We start from the raw sequence: 7,501 nt of genomic DNA on the forward strand, positions 1-7,501 counted from the left end.
CCCCTCCTCCTTCCCCTCTCCCTCTCCCTCTCCCTCTCCCTCTTCTCCCTCTCCCTCCCCCCTCTGCTTTTTGTATACGGATGAGAATGTGATCGGCTGCTTATACCCTGTTCTCACTTCACACACTGTCTGATGATTGTCATGATGGACTCTACCACTCTGGAATTTTCAGCCAAAATGGACCCTTTCTTCCTTATGCTAGGTTACAGTGTTTTATTATAACCACAGAAAAGTAACTAATGAAAATATTTAACAAATATTGATTTTCTACAGGTATCTTTTATATGTCCCTAATTTATTCCAAGGTATTTTGTTTTGAAGCTATTGTAAATAGGATTGTTTTCCTAATGTCTTTCACAGTAGAAATGTTTATTATTATATAAGAAAGCTAATGACTTTTGACCATTAATTATGTATTTTATCATTTTACTGAAAATTTTTAAAAGTTCTAAGATTTTTTTTTTAATGGACTCTTCAGGGATCTGTCTGTCTGTCTGTCTGTCTCCCTATATTTTTACTCATGTCCTTTGCAGATACAGATACTGACTTCTTCCTCTCTTAGCTGCATTTCTTTTATTGTCTTATTTGTCTTATTGCTGTAGCTATGACTCTTAGTGCTATATTGAATAAGAGTAAAGAAAGTGGATCTCTTTGTTCTGTTCTTCATTTTCCTGTATAGGGTTTGGATTTTTGTCCATTTAATATATGTTGACTATAGATTTGTCATATGTAACCTGTGGTCTGTAGAGATATGCTCTTTCAATTACAAATTTCTTCAGGACCTTTTAACAATAAAGGATGTTGGATTTTTGTGTGCCTAGTGAAATAACAATATGATTTATTTCCTTGAATCTATATCATTTATAACATTTACTGATTTATGTATATTGAACTTCCAGTGATATTGTAAAATAAACCCAACTTGATCATGGTGAATGATTTTTTATGTGTTTTGACTTCAGTTTGCAGCCAGGCAGCGATGGCGCACGCCTTTAATCCCAGCACTTGGGAGGCAGAGGCAGGCGGATTTCTGAGTTCGAGGCCAGCCTGGTCTACAGAGTGAGTTCCAGGACAGCCAGAGCTACACAGAGAAACCCTGTCTCAAAAAAAAAAACCCCAAAAAAAAGAAAAGAAAAAAGAAAAAAAGAAAAAAGACTTCAGTTTGCAAGTATTTTACTAAGAAATTTTTTATCTTCATTTATTAGAAAAATTTATCTGTCATTTTTATTTGTTATACCTCTGTCCAAATGGTTTATCTCATCTGGGCTAAGTTTGGTAAGTCACATGCATCTAGATATTTATCCATTTTGTTAAGGCTTCTCAATTTAGTGGAATGTATGTTTTCAAAGAACTACTGATTTTTCTGAATTTCCTTGGTATCTGTTATAATGTCTCTCTTTTTATCTCCCTCCCTCTGGTCAATACCACTAAAAGTTAGAGAATCATTTGTCTGTCTCACTGATTTTCTGTATTTTTCCCACCCCATTTCATTAATTTATTCCTTGATTTTAATGATTTTTTTTCATTATCTGACCTGGATTTTGACTTATTCTTCTTTCCAGACACATCATTAAATTATCTCTTTTTACTTATTCTTTGAAACAACCTTTAGATTTAAATATGTTTTAATTATAGTTTCCTCTCTTCCAAGTTCTTTCAGATACTCTCCTTCTTACGCACTCAATTATAAATCCTTTCTTAAAATACAAACCAAACCTCAATGCAACAACGAAGCACCCAAAACCTAGAAAACAAATCACTCAAAAAGAAAAACAAAACAAAGCAAAAGCAAAAGACAAAACAAATCCACAATATAACAAAATATTTCAAACCTAGGAAACAACTCACTTAAAATCACTCCCCCCAAACAGTGACTAAATAAAAGCACACACACACACACACACACACACACACACACACCATGTGTATTACAATATTTATTGATCAAATACTACTGAACATGAGATCTTCTCTGGAGTGGTTGATATACCCATTATCATTCCAGTGGAGAAAACTGATTTTTCCTCTTGCAGTAAGTATAAATGACAATTCTGTTGTTAACCTTTACCCTAGTGCTTAGATTTACATCCATCATTTATTCACACATTAAAAAATATAGCAACATAAAATATAATAAGATAAAACAAAGTCTATCACATTGAAATGGGACAAGACAGACTAACAAAAGGAAAAGAGTTCAAGAGAGGGCACAAGTGTCAGAGACCCACTCATTCTCATACTCAGAAATGCCATATAAACTGGAAGCCATAGTAGCTACTCAAAGAGCTGGTACAGACCCATGCAGGTTCTGTGCACACTGCTCTGCGTATTCATTGGAGGGCCTTGTCTCTTGATTTTCTCCATCCCTTCTGGCTCTTAATCTTAAATTCTGCCTCTTTTCCCATGGGGATTTTTGAACTCTGAGGGGAGTGATTTGATGGAGACTTCCTTTTTAAGGCCGAGCATTCCAAGGTCTTTCATTCACTGTGTAATGTCTGATTGTGGGTCTCTATATTTGTCTCCATGTGCTGAAGAGGAAGTTTCTCTGATAGCAAGATGTCATTATTTCATTAGGAGTCATTTAATCACATTTTCTTTCTTTTTTCCTTCCTTCCTTCCTTCCCTCTTTCCGTTTTTCTATCCCTTTACATTCTTTTTAGTTCAGTATTATTTGTCCCCCCCCCCTTGGTCCCTGAGCTATCTAGTCTCAAGTTCTTGGTTATGCAAATAGTGACAAGTATGGGTTTCATCTCCTGGAGTGGGCCTCTGTCAAATCAGATATTGGTTGGTTACTTCTACAACAATATCATTGTGCTACCATTGCCCTAGAATATCTTGCAAGTAGTACACATTTGTAGATAAAGGATTTGTGGCTGGCTTCATGTTTGCATTTCTCTTTTGATAGCATGCAGAGTACTTTCCCATAATACAAAGGCTGGAACATAAGGGAGAAGGCTATATGTAGGCACCAGCTGGTCAGCTCCATGTTCAATGAATTGTGTCAGTGTTGTCTTCAGAAATAGGGCCTTGATGCCAGTTTGTGAAGAGCAACATAGAGTCTTGGCAATAGCCTAGGTTGTTTGGGGATTCCTACAGGTCCCTGTGGCCAACAACTCAATTAGATGTAACCCAAATCCCGCACTGGAGCTTCATTTGGTGACAAGATATAGCTAGTTGGGTCTCTGTCTTTCCCATTATTTGGTAATTTCATTTAGATTGCCTTCATGTATGTACGTATTTTAGGATGTTTCTACCATATTATGTTTCCATGTTATTCCTCAGATGCTCATAAATTTTAGCTATCTCTCTCTGTGTTCCCTTCTATTACTCCTTGTTCATTATCTATCCCACCTTGATTATCCCATCCCAAACCCCTCAACCCGTAAGTTTCTATTTTATTTCCCTTTCCTAATAGTATTTATTTGTTTCTTTAGGCCATTATGCTATTATATATATATATATGTGTGTGTGTGTGTGTGTGTGTGTGTGTGTGTGTTTTAGCTTGGTTATTGATGCCTTAAAAGCTAATATTCATATGTAAATAAAAATATACCATAGTTGTCTTTCTGAGTGTCAGATACCTCACTCAAGATTATTTTTTTCCTAGTGCCACATTTTCTTTATTTATTCATTCTCCTATTGAGGCATATTTGGGTTGTTTCCAATTTCTGGCTATTATGAAAAGAGCAGCAATGATAGCAATGATAGGATATTTTGAGCAGTGAATACTATTGTAGATTTTATAACAAAAGGAAAGATGGCCAGATATGCAGTCATATAGTAATTCATGGAGTATAGCCAATGGCTTTACAAAAGTATTTTTAATCACTGATAAGTGGATATTAGCTCAAAAGCTCACAATACCTAAGACACAACGTATAGACCACATGAAACTCACATAGAAGAAGGAAGACCAAAGTGTGGGTGCTTTGGTCCTTTCTAGAAGGAGTATCAAAAGTTTCAACCAGAGCTCCCAAAGTCTAAACCTCCAGCCAGAGAGCACAAAGGGAGGGACTCATGTTTCCACCTGTATAGGTAATTGAGGGTGACCTTGTCAGACATCAGTGGAAGTGCAGGGCCATGGTCCCTGAAAGTTTGGGCCCCCTAGTGTTGGGGAATTCGAGAACAGGGAGATGGGACTGGGAGGATGTTTGGCGCACACCCTCATAAAAATAGGAGGAGGGGGTTTGGGATAAGGGGTTTTGGAGGAGAATGGGAGAGGAGATAACACTGAAAGGTAAATACGTAAAATATCCAATAAAAAAACAGATAAAGGGTCTAAAAAAAAAGACAGAGAGTTTACTTATTTCAAATTATTTTCAAAAATTTCTAGGAGATGCTAATTGGCTAAGATCTTATTTTAAGCTCTCCACAAAAGAATTTAAGTCTCTGTTTAATATTCTCAAGAGAGAGTTATCTCGGTGCTACCGGCGCTTTCCTTGTCTCGCTGGCGGACTCCGTCCCACCTTCCCTTTCCTTCAGCAGGAAGAGGGGCCTTATGGACTCTGAGGTCCCCGAGCACATCTTGTGAAAATGACCCATTGGTTTCATAGGAACCCATTAAAAGCTACAGCTCCCGTGTCTTTTAACTACTATGGCATGATCACTGGCCCTCCCGCTTCAAAGATTTGCAATGATTTGAGATCTGCCAGGACTCGGCTCCTCGAACTGTTCTGTAATCCAGAATTTGAGCTGTAATCTAGAAACGATGAAGAATGCAGCAGACTTGTATTTCTCTCTTTTACAAGGTTTCATAAATTCAGTGGGTGACTCTACCCAGGAAAGCAAATTATGATACATTCAGAATTTCAAGTGGACCGATACATTATAAGGACATGTTCAAGTGCCCAGCAGGATGCTGTTTTTGAACTGATTTCCATGGGATTTAATGTAGCGCTGTGGTATAAAAAATATGCTTCAAGATTGGCTGGAAAAGAAAACATAACAGAAGATGAAGTGAAAGAAGTGCACCGGAGCCTCAAAATCACAGCTGGGATTTTTAAACATTTAAAGGAAAGTCATATACCCAAACTCCTTACACCAGCAGAAAAAGGGAGGGATTTAGAGGCTCAGCTCATCGATCCAGTGTCAGGCGGAGGCTCAAGAAGTAACAATCTCCCGAGCAATTGAACTGAAGCATGCTCCGGGACTGATCTCCGCACTTGCATACGAAACGGCCAGCTTCTACCAGAAAGCAGATGATACTTTGTCCAGTTTGGAGCCTGTACACTCTGCTAAATGGAGAAAGTACCTTCACTTGAAGATGTGCTTCTACACGGCTTATGCATATTGCTACCATGGCCAGATTCTGTTGGCAAGTGACAAATGTGGAGAAGCAATCAGATCTCTCCAAGAAGCAGAAAAATTGTACGCAGAGGCGGAAGCCCTGTGCAAAGAGTATGGGGAAACCAAAGGACCAGGGCCAACGGCCAAGCTGTCAGGACACTTGTTCTTTCAGAAGCTAGGAAGCCTTGTGAAGAACACCCTGGACAAGTGTCAGAGAGAAAATGGCTTCATTTACTTTAAAAAAATTCCAACAGAAGCCCCACAACTGGAACTCAAAGCAAACTATGGGCTGGTAGAGCCTGTGCCTTTTGAATTTCCTCCTATCAGTGCTCACTGGACACCAGAAGCATTGGCTGCATTTGATCTCACCAAGAGGCCCAAGGACGACAGTATCAAACCCAAACCAGAAGAGGAAGTGAAACCTGTAAAAGAACCAGATATCAAACCTCAGAAAGACACTGGGTGCTCTGTCTCATAAGAATGTCACTCACTTAGAAATCTCCACTGGTCCATAAGAGAAACCGTGGGACTTCAGTTCACCTCTTCTGATTTCTCTGAAGTCTATAGGATAATTGTTAGCTTCAGAGTGACTTGGACTTTATTTATTCTGAGTTTTTAACATAGAGGCATCTCATGATTTTGTTTCTGGGCTCTGCTTTTTTAATCAGTACAAGATTTGGAAGGGTTGTTTTTTACACTTCTAATGAGTATATGTTTGTGTGTGTGTGGGGGGGGGGTTGGACCTTTTTTGAGCTCTAGATAGTAAGTTTCATGATCATGTTTTTCTACTTTCACAAAAATGTTTATTCTTCTGGTTTGATACCAGAAGAATGTTTTGAAAAGAGATGGGTTCGCCTCTCATCACCACCTTGTCATATCTGAGTCTCAGTCTTCTGGTGGGGAAACAGAATCGCGGTTAAATCAGAAAACCTCAGATCAAATTCTTTCCTTATATTTAATCAGAGTCTATAATTACTAGAAAATCAGTGTCTTCAAGGATGTGTAAGTTACTTGGAAATCGGCAGTATGGCTCTGTGCCCTTCAGCTCCTGGCTCAACAGTGTGGGGCCATGCTCTCTTCACCCTCTGTACTGACACAGTGGTTGGTTTTTGTTTTACAAGTACCTTTTCTAATGAACTTTTTACTTAAAGGTTAAAGCTTTGTACTAGCATTTAGTGCTTCTGTGTAGAGAGAAAAAGAATGGAAGTAGGTTTTGAAGAAGTAAAATGTTGCATGTTGTAAAGAAAGCCTTCACAAACTCAACCAAGATAGGTTGTCCTGGATCACACTGGTAATTCCTTTGTTAGAAGTGTTGTAAGAAAATGCCTTTTGTTACCTGATTTTGGTGTACATTGTGTTTTTAACATGGTTTTCTTCAATATATATCCTATCAGAATTGTTTGGCTTTAGGCCAAAGGTCATAGCAACAGAAGGTTAGGCTATAGAAAATATAGACATACAAACTTTGATCTTTAAAGTAGGTTATATCACTTAAAGGATTTGGTTATACCCAGAGACTGAGATGGTGGCTGTGTGATATTTTACCGAGTAACAGATGTGGGTGTATCCTGCTTAGTTACTCTCTTAGGGTGTTAACTTCCTTTTCTAGGTGACAGATTGCTTCATGTAATAGGAATAATAGTGTATGTGAGAACTTACTGTGTGTCAGACAGTGTATAGGCACGTACCTAGACCACTGCATCCCCTTAGGAACCCTGGGAGAAACACATCAATCTGCATAAAGTATTGAAACAGGAATATACATCTCATGATAAAGAATGAACAGACTGTACCTGTCAATCAAGATTGTAGTCAATAAATCATACATCATAGTTTACACTCCTTTGAAAAGCTACATATAATCACTAAGAGGTTTTTTTAAATAATTTAAAATGATAGTTACAGCTTGCAATATCTAATATTTGAAGCTGCCGCTTTCAGAATACTTGGAGTAACTACTGAATGGGCATTAAATTTTATTTTGCTGCCTATAGAAAAGCAATACTTTATTAAGTTTTTACCCTTCCTACAGAGTCACTTGTTAAATGCCAGTTACTGACAAAACTTTAACCAGTACTTGCTGCTGCCTGTTTACGCTCTGTCTGTAGGACTTATTCTGTGTTCTAATACTCATTCATCTAGGTAGTCACGCTGCGGTTTCTGTGGACTAAACTGCCATTCATGAAATGGAAACACACACTATGTCTGGCGCTTC

General features: G+C 38.1%; 1 pseudogene; it reads left to right on the forward strand.

Moving 5' to 3' along the window:
* The first annotated feature begins 4,509 nt into the window (after nt 1–4,509).
* On the forward strand, nt 4,510–5,790 carry LOC114639771 (annotated as a pseudogene).
* The last annotated feature ends 1,711 nt before the right edge of the window (nt 5,791–7,501 follow it).

This window comes from Grammomys surdaster, unplaced genomic scaffold, assembly GCF_004785775.1.
Source record: "Grammomys surdaster isolate TR1022 unplaced genomic scaffold, NIH_TR_1.0 125750, whole genome shotgun sequence".
NCBI classification, from domain to species: Eukaryota; Metazoa; Chordata; class Mammalia; order Rodentia; family Muridae; genus Grammomys; species Grammomys surdaster.